The sequence below is a fragment of the Pongo abelii genome, chromosome 15 (genome assembly GCF_028885655.2).
Source record: "Pongo abelii isolate AG06213 chromosome 15, NHGRI_mPonAbe1-v2.0_pri, whole genome shotgun sequence".
Taxonomy (NCBI): domain Eukaryota; kingdom Metazoa; phylum Chordata; class Mammalia; order Primates; family Hominidae; genus Pongo; species Pongo abelii.
In genome coordinates this window covers 93,463,966-93,485,493 of record NC_072000.2, presented here as the reverse complement: position 1 = coordinate 93,485,493, position 21,528 = coordinate 93,463,966, and the positions used below count along the sequence as shown (strand labels likewise).

Genomic DNA, 21,528 nt, shown 5'->3' with positions numbered 1-21,528 from the left:
AGTCATTTTGCTGCAGAGGTAGGAATAGTAAGCAGGTCTTGGATGCTGGTCCAGCATTTTCCTACTCCTGCGTGTCCCAACTGAGAGTTGAGAGTGTACAGGAAAGACTGCTGATCACTCTTTTTGGTAGAAATGGTGGCTTTGATTTTGAGTGGGCTGTATTCAGGAATAGGTGATAAGGAAGGGTGATGTGATATAAACAAACAAACAAAAAAAAAAAAACAGTAGTCATTCACCAAAATCCATTCTTCTCATCGTCCGTGGCGAGGGTTCAGTGGCGGATGCACGCTAAACAGTGGGGGACCAGGTTTCCCAACGTTCCTTGTGTTAGGGGCAGCGGCCATATTGAAAAGTTCTCCCTTGCATATTGTGAGAAGAGGATGAACCATCCCCAAGATGACATCTTAAGACACAGAGTGTGGTGGGTGCACGACCGGGCTCAGGCTGCAGTGCCCGGGCCCCTCGGCTGCTGAAGCCCTTGCCAGGCGAAGGTGAAAGGGCTCCTGCACCACGCTCAGTGCGCCCCACCTGCCTGGCGTTGTTCACAGAGCGGGAAAGCATGGCTGTTACGAACGCATTCCGATTTCGGGGAACAGAAACCAACTACCTTCATACCAATCTCTCTCTCTTTAAAAGGTGAGGTGAATCGGTGACTTTTCTGAAAAATTACAGGTACCCAGCTAAGATCTGAATGCCATCACCCTACCCAGGGCTCTGCAGTTTTCTTATGGTGAACCCTTGATGGATTTGTTAGTTGCTTGAGAAATGGCTATGAGTGGATTGAGGTTTGGAAGACAGAATTTTCATCCGTTGAAGAGGAAGAGTTGATTGCTGTTGAAATTCATTGTCTTTCCTGTGCTTCTGTTTTGTGAATTTTTAATTTATTACTTAGTGATCTTTTGGTGTAACTGGCCTGAAGTGAAAACCGCAGCCTATGATGGTGAACAGGCCACGTGTGAACCTGTGCTCAAAGTCATGTTTTTTGCTGACACCCACTTGCCTGGGGAATTCCTAGGTCACTGGCTGGACAAATTACGAAGGGAATGGCAGGTGGAGAGAGCCTTCCAGACAGCTCTGTGGTTGCTGCAGCCGGAAGTCGTCTTCATCCTGGAGGATGTCTTTGATGAAGGGAAGTGGAGCACCCCTGAGGCCTGGGTGGATGACGTGGAGCAGTTTCAGAAAATGTTCAGTTACCCAAGTCACGTGCAGCTGAAGGTAGTTGCTGGAAACCATGACACTGGCTTCCACTATGAGGTGAACACATACGAAGTAGAACGGTTTGAGAAAGTGTTCATCTCTGAAAGCCTGTTTTCTTGGAAAGGATTAACTTCGTGATGGTCAACAGCATGGCACTGAAGGGGGACAGCTGTGGCATCTGTTCTGAAGCAGAAGCAGAGCTCATTGAAGTTTCTTACAGACTGAATTTCTCCCGAGAGCGTTATCCTCTGTATTGGAGAAGCAACACTAACTGTTCTGGGGAAGATGTTGCTCCTCCGGAGGAAAAGAACATCCCATTAAGGAGAACTATGATGTGCTTTCTCGGGAGGCATCGCAAAAGCTGCTGTGTTGGCTCCAGCCACACCGGGTCCTCAGCGGCCACACGCACAGCACCTGCAAGGTGCACCACGGGGGATGAATCCCCAAGCTCAGCCTCTCATCTTTCATTTGGAGGAACAGAAACAACCCCAGTTTCGTTATGGGTAGCATCACACCCACAGACTACGCCCTCTCCAAGTGCCACCTGCCATGTGAGGACGTGGTTTTGATCATCTACTGTGGAGCGGTGGGCTTCCCTGTGGTTCTCACACTTACTCACTTTGAGCTTTTAGCCTCACCTTTTCTTTCTGAGATTTGAACCTGCTCAGAAAGCATAAGACAAAGTGAAAAGCAAGCAATGTTTGCACTTAGTAATAAATATCAAAGCCCAAGAAATGGAACTTTGGGCACAGATCATGTTAGAATCAAGTGGATGATGAAACCAAATATTGGCCGTCTCTCTGCAGATCACAGAAATTCTCAATCACTGAAACGAGTTACTGCAGAATAAGTAGTAGATTGTACTGTTCTCATGCTATAAAAATGGAACAGCTACTCTACAACAACAACAACAACAACGACAAAAGACACAGAGTGTGGTTCTTCCATGCTCTTTCTCCCTTTCTTGCTGGCCACAGAAATGACCAGATAGATTAGTAGACTCTAAAGCAGGACTCCTGAAACTACCTGTGTTGAAGAACATGATTTCCACCCGACTCCAATTCCCGTCTATCACGGACCAACTTTTGGTCTACAACCTGTTCAGTGAGACGAGTCCACTGGTCATGTGCCTGGATGTCATGGCAATGTCAAATCGAGGTAAAAGTTTCTGAAAGCGTCTTATCCATGTCGTGACTCAATTCATGGTGGACTTTTACCAAGAAGTTTGATGGACTGGTACTTGCCTATGGTCCACACTTAAGCAGCACTGCTCCTGGACATGCAGAGACAAGCTAAAAGGTACCAGGGTTCCTGATGGCTACATGGGGCATAGTGATCTGCTAGCCTGGAATGTTCAAATCAGATGCTTACATCTGAGAAAAAGAAATGAAAAACTATATTCTTCACTGTATCTTAAGACTGCTTTCTCCAAGAGGTATGCTTTACCCTAATATAGATGGGTCATGCCATGTGTTAAAAGGAAGAGTGGACTTCTGAACCAGGCAGAATGACCCCCGCTATAGCCCAAGCTGTACACACGTTGGCTCTACTTGCTGGGACAATGCCACACCTACCCAGGACATTCCTGGGTGCCCATGGCGTGCCATACACTGAAGGATGACAAAAGGCCACTGATCCTCTGCCAACGGGTCCCTTGCTGGATTCCTTTTCATCTGTAGGTTCTTGGTATGTTGGGAATGATTTGAATCCAAGTAAATTCATGTTCCAAGGCTCAAAGGAAATCAAAGGTGTTGAAGTGCTTTGATCCAAAGGCTGGTAAGCAAAGTTTAGTTGATAAAACAGCTGGTGCTGAGAGAAGATTGAAATAAGGATATGGGGACCCCTTTGAAGTCTAAGAGATCCTAGGGGGGCAGGGAGCAGGGCCTACACTTAGAAATTAGACTGACATGCTTCTAATGCCTAGAGTCACAAATTCCAGCTGAGTGCCTTTGGGTGAGTCACGTGGTGTCTTCTCTGTAAAGGAAGACTCTTATGATGACATTGCAGGAGTGGTATGAAGGTCTCCAAGAAGGTACAGAAAGACCTGCATGCAGCTGGGTGGCAGCCAGGGCCCAGCAAGGAACAGATGGCACATTCAAACTGGGTGATTGGAGGAGAGAGAAATTAGGAGACCACTTACAAAGGCGCAGCAGGGATGGGGAGACTCACAAGACATAGCATAGTACCTGGCTGGCAATGGTGTGTATGGGCGGGGGGGTGGGGGTAGCTGTTATAGCTGTTAGCCTGAAGGGCAAAGGAGAAAACAGTTGTCAGAATCCAGAACCCTTGCTACATATAGGTAGCATGACAGGGAGGGTCGTCCAATAGGAATGGAGGTTGATGCCAGGAAGTACACTGCCAACCCCTGGTGGTATCTCTACAGGGTGTGAACTGGAGAATAAACATCCTGACTTTACTCTCTTCCCACCCTCCTAACTCCGGCTGCTTCTTCCCGCTGGCCAAACTCCAGTGGAAGGCAGAGGATAAGGGGGCCTTCCAGGCAGGCCAGTGTCCCAGGCTCAGAAGAGGATAGAGAAGCAGGAAGGAGAATCCAGGAAGGCCAATGACTGCATCCTCCCAGCCCAGCATATAGAAGCTGCTCAACTTACAGGAGCACTTAAAAAAAATTTATAGTCTTTGGATGTAACTGCAAGTAAGGTCACATGCTTCCTCTGAGGCACCACTTAACTGAAAATTGGACCTCGTGAATGCGAGGCATGCAGATCTGTTCTCACCTGGAGCAGAGAGGATGAGCAAACGGTTCTCTGTGCTGGCCTCTTGCCAGATCCTTTTCCACTTCTTTATTCCTCGTTCTCTGCTGTCCTTGCCTAGGAAACCACCATCTGGCTGCAACCCGCCTAAGGAAGGTATTGGTGAGTTGAGGACCTGGGGTAGGTCCCCTGCTGCCTTAAGAGATGATTAGTGGCTGCTTGTCGGCAGATGTAGCTCAGTGGCATTTTAAATATCCAAATGTCCCCCTGCCTCATGAGGGAGGCCACGGACTATTGAAGGTGTTTCACACAGAGAGCCCTGATTGCTGTGGCAATAATTTCCTTCAACATCCATTAAACCACTTCTGAATGTGTTATTAAAAAAGAAAACCAAGAGAAAAGGGCAGGGAGGTGTGTGGAGGGGGGCAGACATCCTTTCTATTTCCTGAAAAATATCAGAGCTCACAGGGTGAGCTTTAACTAATCAGATGGGATTTTAATATCAGTGTGTTGGCAGTTATGAGCGCACTGTCAGTCCTGCCTCTCAGCCTGGGGATGTGGGTGGGGGCAACTTGGAGTCCCATGAGGGCTGCCCAGCTGCCTCAAGACCAAGTATCGGCAGAACCTGGCACCCACTGGGGTGATTTGTCCCTGGGCTGCTCACCAGCATTCTCTGAGCCAAGAGAGATGTTGTCTTAAGTCTTCGACAGTAAATGAGTCTTCTCAGCTCAGGTCCCTTCCTCGGCAAAATGGCCAGTTCTTTAGTCAGGGCCTGTGTCTAACCCCATAAACCACCTACCAAAAGGTGGCTGGAATATATGGGTGTCCTTATCCACTCACTCAGCAAATATATATGGGGGGGTCTGTATTAGTCCATTCACACTGCTAATAAAGACATACCCAAGACTAGGCAATTTATAAAGGAAAAAGAGATTTAATGAACTCACAGTTCCACGTGGCTGGGAAGCCTCGCAATCATAGTGGAAGGCAAAGGAGGAGCAAACGCATGTCTTAATATCACGGCAGGCAAGAGAGAAGTGCCGAGCAAAGGAGGGGAAAGCCGGCCGGGCACAGTGGCCCACGCCTGTAATCCTAGCACTTTGGGAGGCCGAGGCGGGTGGATTCCGAGGTCAGGAGATCGAAACCATCCTGGCCAACATGGTGAAACCCCGTCTCTACTAAAATACAAAAAATTAGCCAGGTGAGGCGGAGCACACCTGTAGTCCCAGCTACTCGGGAGGCTAAGGCAGGGGAATTGCTTAAACCTGGGAGGTGGAGGTTGCAGTGAGTTGAGATCACGCCACTGCACTCTAGCCTGGTGACAGAGTGAGACTCTGTCTAATTTAAAAAAAAATGGGGGGAACCCCTTATAAAACCATCAGATCTCATGAGAACTCACTATCACGAAAACAGCAGCATGGGGGTAACCATCCCCATGATTCAATTACCTCCTACCAGGTCCTTCCCACAACACGTGGGGATTATGGGAGCTACAATTCAAGATGAGATTTGGGTGGGGACACAGCCAAACCATATCAGGGCCTCTGCCAGGCACAGCTTCAGATGCTTGGGCTGCAATAGGGACAGTCCGCAGAATATCAATAGTTACGAGGGTTCCAGCAACAGCCAACCAGAACAGATATAAGTCAAGGGGCTGGAACAGGTCCCGCCGGCCCCCAGTGTGCCAGTCGTTACCCTCTCTGTTAGTGGTTGGCGATTTCTGGGGCCTTGCTCAGCACCGTGAGTGTTAATTGGTCTTGAAGTATTTCAGCATTTTACCAATTGCAGTCATACTGACATGTGCCAACTGAACAAAACATGCCATGTCTCCCCTACGGAGTTTACCTTCTTACAAGCACGTAAAAGCAGTCAGCTCTTTCTTTTCCATCCTTGTCATAGGGATGCTTTTAAAGTCTTGCTGAAAAATAGGAAAAGCTCCATTTTCTGTGCTAGGCCTATGCAGACTCTTTAAAAAATGATGAGACACAGGTTTCAGGCTATCAGGCACAGAGGTTGTTTGAGGCAACATTTGGTCTTCATTTAAGGCAAAGCTGTGTGACATTTAACAGTGTCTGTACCCTTTCAGCTTAGAGGTTCATCTAGACAGCTGTCACAAGCATGCTCGCTCCCAGTCCCGGAGGAATGAGTGAAGAGGGGTTTGCCCACATATAGGGGACCCGGGACAACTGCCCCCAAAGGGAGATGTGTTCTGTCCCCTTTTGATGCCTTATTTAGCGAGGCAAAATGATGGCTATGATGATACCCAGCCAACACTTCCTGACATCATCTGCCCCATGGAGGGGCTGGCTTTCCCTAACGGATCTCGCTCTGGATAGGAAGTTCATTCTCACAGTCACAAGCAGAGCCTGATGGATTCTCACTTTGGAATAGTGGTCACAGATTATGAGCTTAGTTTTGTCCCTGGAAAGGAAGAACTGTAAAACAGTTTCTGTTAATATCCCTGGTCCATAAAAGGAGGTTTGCAAGCACTTTTTAGAAATATCAGTTGCTAATGAAACCTGGATTTCTAGGTTATTATCTGTTCTGAGAATTGCTAATGCTATCAAGAAGGCAAAAATGCAGAGAAAATACAGGATGTAGTGGAGAAAGCAGTCGCCATTTACAAAGAGAGAGGCAGCAGCATTATTTTTCTTAAAAATTACCAAAGGGGAGAATGGATGCCACTGATGCTCTTCTGAGTTACTCTTGGATTACATCTACCAAAAGTGTTCTTAAAATCTGTATGTGACAACATGCTAGTGAAGAGGAAAGCAAGGGAGCTGTGGGCAAGATTGCCAAATAAGAACAGCTCCAGCCTGCAGCTCCAGCCTGCAGCTTCCAGCAAGATCAAGGCAGAAGGCAGGTGATTTCTGCATTTCCAACTGAGGTACCAGCTCATCTCATTGGGACTGGTTAGGCAGTGAGTGTAGCCCACAGATGGCGAGCCAAAGCAGGGTGGGGCATCGCCTCACCTGGGAAGTGCAAAGGGTCAGGGAACTCCCTCCCCTAGCCAAGAAAAGCGGTGAGGGAATGTGCCCTGAAGGACAATGCATTCTGGCCCAGATACTATGCTTTTCCCATGGTCTTCACAACCTGTATACCAGGAGATTCCCTCGGATGCCTATGCCACCAGGGCCCTGGGTTTCAAGCACAAAACTGGGCAGCTGGTCGGGCAGTCACCGAGCTAGCTGCAGGAGTTTTGTTGTTTTTTTTTTTTTCATACCCCAGTGGTGCCTGGAATGCCAGTGAGACAGAACAGTTCACTCCCCTGGAAAGGGGGCTAAAGCCAGGGAGCCAAGTGGTCTAGCTCAGCAGGCTCCACCCCACAGAGCTCAGCAAGCTAAGATCCACTGGCCTGAAATTCTCTCTGCCAGCACAGCAGCGTGAAGTTGACCTGGGATACTCGAGCTTGATGGGGGGAGGGGCGTTCACCATTACTGAGGCTTGAGTAGGCAGTTTTCCCCTCACAGTGTAAACAAAGCCACTGGGAAGTTCGAACTGGGCTGAGTCCACCATAGCTCGGCAAAGCCGCTATAGCCAGACTGCCTCTCTAGAGTCCTCCTCTCTGGGCAGGGCATCTCTGAAAGAAAGGCAGCAGCCCCAGTCAGGGGCTCATAGATAAAACTCCTGTCTACCTTGGAACAGAGCACTGAGGGAAGGGGTGGCTGTGGGCACAGTTTCAGCAGACTTAAACATTCCTGCCTGCCGACTCTGAAGAGAGCAGCAGATCTCCCAGCACAGCACTTGAACTCTGCTAAGGGACAGACTGCCTCCTCAAGTGGGTCCCTGATCCCTGTGCCGCCTGATTGGGAGACACCTCCCAGCAGGGGTTGACAGACACCTCACACAGGAGGGCTCCTCTTGGCATCTGGTGGGTACCCCTCTGGGACGAAGCTTCCAGAGGAATAAACAGGCAGCAATCTTTGCTGTTCTGCAGCCTCTGCTGGTGATACCCAGGCAAACAGGGTCTGGAGTGGACTTCTAGCAAACTCCAGCAGACCTGCAACAGAGAGGCTTGATTGTTAGAAGGAAAACTAACAAACAGAAAGGAATAGCACCAACATCAACAAAAAGGACGTCCACACGGAAACCCCATCCAAAGGTCACCAACATCAAAGACCAAAGATAGATACATCCACGAAGATGAGGGAAAACTAGTGCAAAAAGGCTGAAAATTCCAAAAACCAGAATGCCACTTCTCCTCCAAAGGATCACAACTCCTTACCAGCAAGGGAACAAAACTGGACGGAGAATGAGTTTGATGAATTGACAGAAGTAGTCTTCAGAAGGTGGGTAATAACAAGCTCCTTTGAGCTAAAGGAGCCTGTTCTAACCCAATGCAAGGAAGCTAAGAACCTTGAAAAAAGTTAGAGGAATCGCTAACTAGAATAACCAGTTTAGAGAAGAACATAAATGACCTGATGGAACTGAAAAACACAGCACAAGAACTTCATGAAGCATACACAAGTATCAATAGCCAAATTGATCAAGCGGAAGAAAGGATATCAGAGATTGAAGATCAACTTAATGAAATAAAGTGTGAAGACAAGATTAGAGAAAAAAGAATGAAAAGGAACAAACAAACCCTCCAAGAAACATGGGACTATGTGAAAAGACCAAACCTATGTTGGATTGGTGTACCTGAAAGTGATGGGGAGAATGGAACCAAGTTAGAAAACACTCCTCAGGACATTATCCAGGAGAACTTTCCCAACCTACCAAGACAGGCCAACATTCAAATTCAGGAAATACAGAGAACACTACAAAGATACTCCTTGAGAAGAGCAACCCCAAGACACATAATCGTCAGATTCACCAAGGTTGAAATGAAAGAAAAAATGTTAAGGGCAGCTGGAGAAAAAGGTTGGGTTACCCATAAAAGGAAGCCCATCAGACTAACAGCAGATCTTTGTGTAGAAATCCTACAAGCCAGAATAGAGTGGGGGTCAATATTCAGCATTCTTTAAGAAAAGAATTTTTAACCCACAATTTCATATCCAGCCAAACTAAGCTTCATAAGCCAAGGAGAAATAAAATCCTTTACAGACAAGCAAATGCTGAGAGATTTTGTCACCACCAGGCCTTCCTTACAAGAGCTCCTGAAGAAAGCACTAAATATGGAAAGGAAAAACCAGTATCAGCCACTGCAAAAACATACCAAATTGTAAAGACCCTCGATATTATGAAGAAACTGCATCAACTAACAGGCAAAATAACCAGCTAGCATCATAATGACAGGATCAAATTCACACATAACAATATTAACCTTAAGTGTAAATGGGCTAAATGCCCCAATTAAAAGACACAGGCTGGCAAATTGGATAGAGTCAAGACCCATTGGTGTGCTGTATTCAGGAGGCCCATCTCGTGTGCAAAGACACACATAGGCTCAAAATAAAGGGATGGAGGAATATTTACCAAGCAAATGGAAGGAAAAAAAAAAAAGTAGGAGTTGCAATCCTAGTCTCTGATAAAACATACTTTAAAACCAACAAAGATAAAAAAAGACAAAGAAGGGCACTACATAATGGTAAAGGGATCAATGCAACAAGAAGAACTAACTATTCTAAATATATATGCACCCAATACAGGAGCACCCAGATTCATAAACCAAGTTCTTAGAGACCTACAAAGAGACTTAGACTCCCACATAATAATAGTGGGAGACTTTAACACCCACTATTGATATTAGACAGATCAATGAGACAGAAAATTAACAAGGATATTCAGGACTTGAACTCAGCTCTGGACCAAGCAGACTTAATAGACATCTACAGAACTCTCCACCCAAAATCAACAGAATATGCATTCTTCTCAGCACCATGTCACACTTATTCTAAAATTGACCACATAATTGGAAGTAAAACATTCCTCAGCAAATGCAAAAGAATGGAAATCATAACAAACAGTCTGTCCGACCGCAGGGCAATCAAATTAGAACTCAGGATTAAGAAACTCACTCAAAACTGCACAACTACACGGAAACTGAACAACCTGCTCCTGAATGACTGCTGGGTAAATAATGAAATTAAGGCAGAAATAAATAAGTTCTTTGAAACCAATGAAAACAAAGACACAAGATACTGGAATCTCTGGGACACAGCTAAAGCAGTGTTTCGAGAGAAATTTTTAGCATTAAATGCCCACAGGAGAAAGTGGGAAAGATCTAAAATCGACACCCTAACATCACAATTAAAAGAACTAGAGAAGCAAGAGCAAACAAATTCAAAAGCTAACCAAAGACAAGAAATAACTAAGATCAGAGCAGAACTGAAGGAGTTAGAGATGTGAAAAACCCTTCAAAAAAATAAATGAATCTGGGGGCTGGTATTTTGAAAAGATTAACAAAATAGATAGACCACTGGCCAGATTAACAAAGAAGAAAAGAGAGAAGAATAAAATAGATACAATAAAAAAAGATAAAGAGGATATCACCACTGATCCCACAGAAATACAAACCACCTTCAGAGAATACTATAAACACCTCTACGCAAATAAACTAGAAAATCTAGAAGAAATAAATTCTTCGACACATACACTCACCCAAGACTAAACCAGGAAGAAGTCGAATCCCTGAACAGACCAATAACAAGTTCTGAAATTGAGGCAGCAATTAATAGCCTAGCAACCAAAAAAAGTCCAGGACCGGACAGATTCACAGCTGAATTCTCCGAGAGGTACAAAGAGGAACTGGTACCATTCCTTCTGAAACTATTCCAAACAATAGAAAAGAGGCACTCTTCCCTAACTCATTTTATGAGGCCAGCATCATTCTGATACCAAAACCTGGCAGAGACACAGCAAAAAAAAGAAAAGAAAATTTCAGGCCAATATCCCTGATGAACATTGATGCAAAAATCCTCAATAAAATACTGGCAAACCGAACCCAGCAGCACATCAAAAAGCTTATCCACCATGATCAAGTGGGCTTCATCCCTGGGATGCAAGGCTGGTTCAACATATGCAAATCAATAAACGTAATCCAGCATGTAAACAGAACCAAAGACAAAAACCACATGATTATCTCAATAGATGCAGAAAAGGCCTTCAACAAAATCCAACACCCTTTCATGCTAAAAACACTCAATAAACTAGGTATTGATGGAATATATCTCAAAATAATAAGAGCTATTTATGACAAACTCACAGCCAATATCATACTGAATGGGCAAAAGCTGGAAGCATTCTCTTTGAAAACGAGCACAATGCAAAGATGCCCTCTCTCACCACTGCTATTCAAAATATTATTGGAAATTCTGGCCAGGGCAATCAGGCAAGAGAAAGAAATAAAGGGTATTCAAATAGGAAGAGAGGAAGTCAAATTGTCCCTGTTTGTAGATGACATGATTGCATATTTAGAAAACCCCATCACCTCAGCCTAAATCTTCTTAAGCTGATAAGCAACTTTGGCAAAGTCTCAGGATACAAAATCAATGTGCAAAAATCACAAGCATTCCTATACATCAATAACAGATAAACAGAGAGCCAAATCATGAGTGAATTCCCATTTACAATTGCTACAAAGAGGATAAAATACCTAGGAATACAATTTACAAGGGACATGAAGTTCCTCTTCAAGGAGAACTGCAAACCACTGCTCAAGGAAATAAGAGAGGACACAAACAAATGAAAAAACATTCCATGCTCATGGATAGGAAGAATCAATATGATGAAAATGGCCATACTGCCCAAAGTATTTTTATAGATTCATTGCTATCCCCATCAAGCTACCATTGACTTTCTTGAATTAGAACAAATTACTTTAAATTTCATATGGAACCAAAAAGTGCCCGTATAGCCAAGACAACCCTAAGCAAAAAGAACAAAGCTGGAGGCATCATGCTACCTGACTTCAAACTATACTACAAGGCTACAGTAAACAAAACAGCATGGCACTGCTACCAAAACAGATATAGACCAATGGAACAGAACAGAGGCCTCAGAAATAACGCCACACATCTGCAACCATGTGATCTTTGACAAACCTGACAAAAACAAGCAATGGGGAAAGGATTCCTTATTTAATAAATGATGTTGGGAAAACTGGCTAGCCATATGCAGAAAACTGAAACTGGACCCCATCCTTACACCTTATACAAAAATTAACTCAAGATGGATTAAAGACTTAAATGTAAGACCTAAAACCATAAAATCCCTAGAAGAAAACCTAGGCAATACCATTCAGGACATAGGCATGGGCAAAGACTTCATGACTAAAACACCGAAAGCAATGGCAACAAAAGCCAAAATTGACAAATGAGATCTAATTAAACTAAAAAGCTTCTGCATAGCAAAAGAAACTATCATCAGAGTGAACAGGCAATCTACAGAATGGGAGAACATTTTTGCAACCTATCCATCTGACAAAGGGCTAATATTCAGAAACTACAAAGAACTTTAAACAAATTTACAAGAAAAAAACCAAACAATCCCATCAAAAAGTGGGTGAAAGATATGAACAGACACTTCTCAAAAGAAGACATTTATGCAGCCAAGAAACATATGAAAAAAAGCTCATCATCACTGGTCATTAGAGAAATACAAATCAAAACCACAATGAGATACCATCTCACACCAGTTAGAATGGCAATCATTAAAAAATCAGGAAACAACAGATGCTGGGTAGGATGTGGAGAAATAGGAATGCTTTTACACTGTTGGTGGGAGTATAAATGAGTTCAACCATTGTGGAAGACAGTGTGGCCATTCTTCAAGGATCTAGAACTAGAAATACCATTTGACCCAGCAATCCCTTTAGTGGGTATATACCCAAAGGATTATAAATCATTCTACTATAAAGACACATGAACACATATGTTTATTGCAGCACTGTTCACAATAGCAAAGACTTGGAACCAACCCAAATGCCCATCAATGATAGACTGGATAAAGAAAATGTAGCATATATACACCATAGAATACTATGCAGCCATAAAAAAGGATGAATTCATGTCCTTTGCAGGGACATGGATGAGGCTGGAAACCATCATTCTCAGAAAACTAACACACAAACAGAAAACCAAACACCGCATGTTCTCACTCATAAGTGGGAGTTGAACAATGAGAACACATGGATACAGGGAGGGGAACATCACACACGGGGGCCTGTTGAGGGGTGGGTGGCTAGGGAAGGGATAGCATTAGGAGAAATACCTAATGTAGATGATGGGTTGATGGGCACAGCAAACCACCATGGCACGTGTATACCTATGTAACAAACCTGCACGTTCTGCACATGTATCCCAGAACTTAAAAGTATAATTTTTTAAAAAAGAGGAAAAAGGAAGCTGCAGAAAAGCAAATATAGTATGAGTCCATTTACATAAAAAGGGATATACAAATGCATATAAATGACCCAAAAAATACGTGCATGCACACACAACTGTCCAGAAAATGTTTCGGGGATTTCCTGTAGATTTCAGAGGCAGAGAAAGCTTTCCCATCTTTGGGACAATGTGTATTATGAAACTGATCAAGTTTCCCTTTTTGCTTTCCCTGCTGGGAAGTTCACAATTAAATCTGTATTTTCATTGTAATAACAGCAGGCTCCGCTTAGGCCAGTGTTTCTCATCCTTGGCTGCAAGTTAGAGTCACTTAGCTTTTTAAAATCCCAATGCCCAGGCCACACCCCATACTAAGTCAGAATCTCTGAGGGCTGGGACCCAGATGTCCATTTCAAAAAATCCCCGAGTAATTCCAATATGCCATTGTGGCTGAGACCCACTTCTCCAGACTGTGTATCTGAATTCTGACTTTCCCTTGTTCAAAAAAAAAAAAATCACTTTATTTACATTTTCCTTGAATCTGATTTTTACTTATGTGTAATTTTTCAATTTGATGTTGTGTATTTTTGTAAATTGCTTCAAGTCCTCTCTGAAATGACGTCTGATGCAGACAAAAATGATAAACTTGTATTTAAACCACATGACAATCAGACTGGAGCTGTGTGATTTCAGCTGGGGAGAATATTCTCGGAAGCGGACAGACACTTCAGGGGAGGAGGGGGCACTAAGATCCAATCGTGCACCTGGGTATGGGGCTGAGTCTGCCCAAAAGAAAAGCTCACACCTCTAGCTGGAAGAAAGATAACCTTCTGGACTAGCAGCTGCCCTAACAGACACCCTCTCTGTGGGTGGGAGCAAGGCAGAGTGGAGAGTTCAAATTCTGTAAGAAATAAGTTATAGGAATGTATCTGTATGATTTCTTCCTGATTGTAAGTCCAGGGGACTGAGAGAAGACAGATCTGGCTTCCTCCTAAGGGGAATTTCTCTCACACATTTTGCTGAGATGGGGCCGACTGGGGTAATTACCTCCATTAGAATGATGCTTACTGTTTCCTGAGTGGCTGCCAGGTGGGCTGTCCTAGGGTAGGGGAGCAGAGGGGGATCATCCTTCCTTCCCACCCAGGTTGACCCCTTTGGAATTTTCACCCTATATGTCTGCCCCTGGAGTTCTTTAACCTGCCAATCACCTGTCATTGCCTTGAACCCCAGCTGCAGATTCAAATGGATATAGGAATCGCAAGCAAAGCCTTAGGGTGGAAGAGGAATGGGGTGGGGGCTGTAATGGAAAGGACCAGGGAGCATTTGAGAGCTGTGCAACCTCATACTAAAAGGAAAGTCTTGGAAAGTGAGGGTGGGCCAGGTGGATAGTTTGAGAGTAACAAGTGGGGTGCTGGGAGAGAAGGTTCAGAGGAAAAATGATTCCCCAAAGGGAGATGATTCCACCAATAAATAAGCTCGACTACTTTGAAATGTTGCCCGAGGGCATCAGCCTTCACCTGGCTTGGGTGGAACCCTTATACTCAGAAACCTGGCACACGTGTATCTGTGGCCACAAGCCGAGCTGGCAAGGGCATGGTGGCAAATAGCCCATCAGCTGCCAGGAAAAGAGAAGCAGGGCCACTTGTCAGCACCCGGGACTCTGCCCACGTTGGCGCAGCTCCCTGAGGGTCCCACCTCAGGTTAGGAGTGCCCTCTTCCCCCCTTGAAGGACAGCTCCCCCTTGGTATCCAGCTCTCAGAGATCGAAGTCCTGGGCAGAAACTTCCAGAGGCACCTGAAGGAAATTAAGACTCAGACTAGTAGGAGCAGAAGATTCTGGAATCTATGGAGCTGATGTTAGCCACCTCCCTGCCCTGGAGACTATACAAGAGAATTTAAAAATAGAATTTGCTAAAATTGCTTGAGTCTCTGGGTGTTTAGTAACCATGCCTGGCAGTCTATACCCAAGGCAGACTGGCTGTGGGGAAAGGCATTGTTAAAATAAAATCATTAGCTTCATAGGCTTGATGAAAAGGGTAGTGAGAATGGGAATTTCCTTTTGCAATATGTTCTCCACTCAAAGCAATCCCTGAAACCAGTAGGACGTAGTAATTACTGACTAAAAATGCTCCAATATCTCTCACTTTGTTTATGTTTTCTTTGGATCTAATAAACATTAACTCTGAAAACTGCTTGAAGTCCCAGAATTTTCAGTGTCAGATGAGACTAAATGTCACCTAGCACTCGAATCATTTCTTTCCTGATTTATTGTATCATTTGTTTTGTTCCCCAGTGACTACCTACATACATATGTACACACATGCATACACATGTGTGTACATATACACATGCAAGCACACACATGCACACCATGCACATGTTGTGCCATCTTCCAAGGAAAAGAAATGGCAGCAAATGAACTGAAAGCATGGAATAGTGAAGCCAGTTACCAGGCCAAGGACTCAGTGATATGACATACAGAAGAACACCAAAGCCAAGAATAAGAATGCAACCCAAGAAAAATGTACTCAAGCACAAAGGACCAGGACGAGGTGAAATCCACTGCAGAAGAGCATTGAAAACAAGTCCTTCCAAATCAAAGACGGCCAGAAATTATTCATCTGTCTCTCTCTTCCCACCACTCCATCAATAGATGGAGTTTAGGCCCGGCGTGGCGGCTCATGCCTGTAACCCCAACACTTTGGGAGGCCAAAGCAGGCAGATTACTTGAGGCCAGGAGTTCAAGACCAGCCTGGCCAACATGGTGAAACTCCATCTCTACTAAAAATATAAAAATTAGCTAGGTGTGATGGCACTCAACTGTAATCCCAGCTACTCAGGAGGCTGAGGCATGAGAATTGTTTGAACCCGGGAGGTGGAGGCTGCAGTGAGTCGAGAAGGTGCCGCTGCATTCCACTCTGGGCGACAGAGCGAGACTGCATCTCATAAAAAAAGAAATGGAGTTTATTGACCCTCTCCCAGCTGGCCCTGGCACGGCATTAGCCAAGTGAGAGTGGCAGTGCACCATTGCTGACCCTGAGCCTGAGACTTCAGTGGGTCTGGCAGTGTCTTAGTTCCGGATGCTACAACAACATGCTAGCAACTGGGTGGCTTTTAAACAATAGAAATGTATCACTTATAGTTATGGGGGCTCAGTATCCAAGATCAAGGCACTAGCAGATTTGGTGTCTGGTGGGAGCTTTCCGGTTCCTAGATGACACCTTCTTGCTGTGTCCTCACATGGTGGAAACTACAGACAAGCTCCCTCTGGCCTCTTTTACAAAGACACTAATCACATGCATGAGGGTTCCGCACTCAGCCCTAATAATCTGCCAAGGACCATGTCTCCTAGTACTGTCACATTGGGGATTAGGTTTCAAAATATGAATTTTGGGGAGACACAAACATTCAGACCCTACAGGCAGCTCTCCTTTCTGCTTTTTGGGAGCCCTGAATGCCAGGTAGAAAGTCCAGCTATCCTGTTGGAGAGGCCCAGCAGGAAGGAGAGGACTCAGCACTCTGTAGAGAAGGAGGGGCCACCAGTGTTTCAGTGCTGAGCCCCCAGATAACCCCACACCCAGCTGCCATCTGGCTACAAACACATAAGAGATTATAAACACAACCAGCAGAAGAGCTGCCTGGTCAACCCCCAGAATGGAGAGAGCTAAACATGAGTGTTATTGTTTTAAGCTGCTAAATGTTGGGGTGGTCTGTTATGCAGAAAGAAATAAACAAAACACTGCTCAAGCAGAAACAGGGCACAATTTCTGTATTAATCTCTTCTCACAATTCTATTAAAAGTGATGGCAAAAACCGCAACTACTTTTGCACCAGCCTAATATAAAGAAATACCTGAGACTCGGTAATTTATAAAGAAAAGACATTTATTTGGCTCACGGTTCCGCAGGCTGCATAGGAAACCCGGTGCCGGCATCTGCTTGGCTTTTGAGGTGGCCTCAGGAAACTTACAATCATGGCAGAAGGTGAAGGAGGAGCTGGCACTTCACATGGCCAGAGCAGGAAGAAGAGAGAGAGGGAGAGTTGGTGCCACACACTTTTAAACAACCAGATCTTATGAGAACTCACTATCACTACAACAGCACCAAGGGAGAGAGTGTTAAACCATGAGAAACCACACCCGTGATCCAATCACTTCCCACCAGGCCCCACCTCCAGCACTGCAGATTACAATTCAGCATGAGATTTGGGTGGGGACATAGATCCAAACCATACCACTTTCTAAGAGGTGGTTTCCAGCCCCTATCCAGCCCACTGTGTGCTCTGATATTGACCACACCCCGCCTTGGTTTTCCAGGTGTTGCCTTTTCTCAGTTAATGGAATTAGCAGCAGTGAGAGTGGAGTCAAGACCCAGGAGGAGGGGCCTCTTTTTCAAAACTGCTGGCTTTTTGGATTAACTGGGTGGCTTATCCCCAAAACAACTGCAGGCCACCTGCGTGGGTGGGTGGTCAAATGCAGGGGGTGGGCAAGCAGAGCAGAAACAGATGAGTCCTGGGAAAGAAGGTGAGAGGGGAACTTTGTCAAGCAGAAAAAATGAAAATGCCAGATTCCAAGCAAATAGACCCAAAGAGAGTCTGGGAAGACGGGTGATTGTTTTACTGGCTTTACAACATCATTTTGCTGGCTGATGTCTCAAGACAGAATTGTGTGACCCTAATCCCAGTTCCTTCTCTGAGGGAAGGAGGCTAAAGTTTATGGAGCAGGGACTGAGGGCGAGCATGGGGCCAGGTGCTGTCCTGCAAATGTCTACGGGGGAGAGACTGGACCACCCGGGCTGGTTCTTGGTTGCTTGAAATCCTTAAGTTCTAGTTCGAGTCATCAATTTGAGCCTTGAGTCTTGTTTCATATTCATTTTAATTAGAAATATGTAATTCTTTTTATTTCATTTTTTCAACTTTATTTCAATTTCAATTCTTTTTAGTTCAAGACAGAAAAAATATGTCAAAAATAATGTGAGGACATCTTAGGGTGGAAGAATCTACTTGTAGTATTTATTGCCTTTGGTAGAAATGGAAATACAGCAACATAAATGTTTGAACAAGTACATTTTCCCCGTTCAAATATGAATGCACCAAGAGCCACTTAAAATGTCTTTTCTCCTTGGTTTTCTCATTCACATTTCACCCTGACATCTGAGCAGCTTCCACATAAGATCACAGTAAACCGCTCCCTTCTTATTTAATAAGTCAGGATTTAAGGCATCAATTGTATTTGAATACACCAAAAGCTTGCAGAGATAGAGAGCAAAGAGAGAGAGAGAGAAAGAGAGAGTGACTTTTAAGTACTTGGTTATTGTTGGTCTATAGAAGAAATCAGCTCCTGTCACTCATGAGGTACATAAAGGTGATTCGAAGGAAATGTTCATAAGGGATGGCCTGTTGTTTTCTGTGTCTACTGAAAAAGACTTAAAGTGCCGAGAGATGAAAGGACTTCTAGTCTCTGAGAATTGTTAAGCACCAGAACCAGCCTGAGCAGTGATGAAATGCTTTTGCATATGTGTATGTTTTCTAGAATGGTTTAGCCATGGCAATATTTGAACACAAGAAGTAAGTCCCAGTTTTGTTATTCCTGCTACACTTATTAATGAGTCATGATTCATTTGTTTTTTAAAAGGAGCTATAAATAAAGCCAGGGCATAGTTCCAACACAGTTTAGATTAAAAGATTTTTTTGCAGGTTTGTTTTTTATAAGTCACTGCAGGAATTAATAAAATACTCTGTATACTTGAGCTCATATATTGACAATGCCCCCTGTTGTGTCCCCTCCTCAGGATCTCTCTAACTTTAAATATTCTGCCTTTAGAAGGTTAGAAGACAGTATGATTAACATTAAAAATATATCTATGTATACAGACACATACACAATATTTAAACATATGGAGCACTAAGTCAGGATGGGAACACAATAGATTGCCCTGTTTTCTTCCACCCCTTTCCATTGGTCCTTCTTTTGTCTCCCAAGGCCATGTTGCTTTTGGCCAATTGAATATGGATGGTGAAAACACACACCAAACCCAAATAGAGATTTTAACTGTGTATGTGGATTGGCTTGATCATTTGCACTACTGTCCAGCACCATAAGAATCCACCCCAGGTAGTTACTGATCTTTTAGCCTAGGTCATGGCAAAAGATTTATGTCAGGTCTGGACCAGACCTGAAGCCCAAAGCCAAGCCACCACAGCCAACTCACAAAACTCTGAGTGAGAAATAAACATTGTTGTTGCAAGTCATCAAGATTTGGGGGGATGTTTGTTACACAGCATTAGCTCAGCAATAGCTGACCCATGTAAGAGCTTATAGATGATTTTAAATGTTCATTTTTGTGTGTGTATTTGTATTTCCATTTTTCTACAATGAACAAATGTTATTTAATTTTTTCAATCAATAATTATGTAGTGAGAACCTACTGTGTGCCTGCTCCTGCGCTAGACATTGGGAATAAGGTAGTCAGAAAAACAATTCATATACCTGCCCTCATGAAACATAGAGTCTAATGAGGGAGACAGGCTTTCGTGTAATCATCACACACACAAATGTAAAACTGCACCCATGTTGTGTTACAGATGGAGAGTTTGTGGGGCTAGAAGTGTATAGAAAACAGAAATGCAGCTTAGGCAGAAATATCTGGAAAGGCTCCACTGAGCATGTAATGATTGGGCTGAGATCTGGAGAATGAATAGGAGTTAACCCAGTAAAATCATGTAATAAAAAGTAATTTTTAGGAATAATAGCTTTGTTTTCATTTTTCAGGTTTTGCCTGCCTGTCATAACCTGGACAAGTTATATTTAGCCTGAGGATCAATTTACCATTGAACTTGATATTAACAGCCTGTCTGTATAGCTGGAACACCTAGCTGTCCACCTCAATCCGCAGTCCCCCTCCCATAGTATGAAGCTGTTGTTGAGAAGCGGCTGTCCAACCAGGGACTCATTTCCCAGACCCCCTTATGTCCAGGTGCCATTGTTCTTGCCAATAGGATCAAGCCCCAGTCATGGGTATTATTTCCGGGATAGGTTTGTTAAGAAGCAGGTGTGCCTGCTCCACACAGACGCTTTTCCCTTCCATCAGCAGATGAAACTGACAACAATGAGTTCTTCTTGTGGAGTCAGAAAGGGAAGAGGGCCGGAACCCTGAACGACCACGTGAAGGAAAGCTGTCCACCAACCAAAAATGCCTGCCTTGGAACACCCATTCATTGCTATGTGGGTAAGAAATAAACTAACATGTCAAGCTACTGAAATCTGGAGACCTATTTGTTATGGCAGCTGTGTTATCCTGATTAATAGAACATATATTTCAAAAATGGATTCAGTGCTTTCTTGGCTCACACATGGACATAGCCAGCTTTCTAACTGGGTGGAATATTTCCTTTGTGTGGATTGAACTTTGGGTTCAATTTTCTTTCTCGCCATCTGGTAAGAAGGATGTTTGTGTGGATGCTGCATATCACAACCGATTAGTGAATTTGGTGGAATGGATTGCTTTTATATACCCTTAATTTTGTTTGCTTCTCTAAGTTCATGAATTCTTATGGGTGATGCTGACATTTTTGGCATGAGAAGTGTTTTGCACAAATCAGAGATGCTCTGTTGCAACTCAAAACACATTTGGCTTGAAAGAAATACCATACTCACTCACATAAATCTAAAAGGCCATGTTTGTGAGGGTGGGGATCACGTGGAGGAGCCTGATTTGGGAGGCAGTGGGGAGCCATTGGAAGTTCTCTAGAAGGACAGTGATATGACTGAAGAGATATTTTAGGAAGATGAATCTGATATAGCACACAGGAAAAAATGAGAAAGAAAATAGCTCAGGGACATAGGGACAAACTTGCAACAATCCAGCCATGAAATCAAGAGGCCTGGTCTGGGATGGCGCCAGTAGGAATGGAGAGAAACAGGTGAATAAATGAGGCTGAAGAAACGAAACAGCAACACTTGACCACTGTTCACAGCTCATCAACTGCTCTTATCAAACCTCCGAGTTTCCATGTACCAGTTTATTCATATGGCTCTATCAGCCCATCATCCTTGCAAAAGTAACAATACTGATGGGACTATTAAAGTTATGGTATTGTTTTTAAAAGAATGATCATAAGAAAAAAGGAATAATTGCTCCAACATGTAGAAATAAGACAAATGAATAATATTTCCAAAATCATCTGCAGTAGCTGACTTCTCCCTAGGGAGAAAAGGATTGCACATTTTAATTGGAGGGGAAATGACTTAAACACACTTTTATGCTGGAAAAAAAAAAAAATGCCAAAGGCTAGGAGAGGAGTATGAGAGGAAAGAGAACGCCAGAAAATGATTTTTTTTTTTTTTTGGAGACAGTGGAA

General features: G+C 44.0%; 1 pseudogene; it reads left to right on the top strand.

Moving 5' to 3' along the window:
- The first annotated feature begins 960 nt into the window (after window positions 1–960).
- On the top strand, window positions 961–20,378 carry LOC100437176 (metallophosphoesterase 1-like; annotated as a pseudogene).
- Window positions 20,379–21,528: the final 1,150 nt, after the last annotated feature.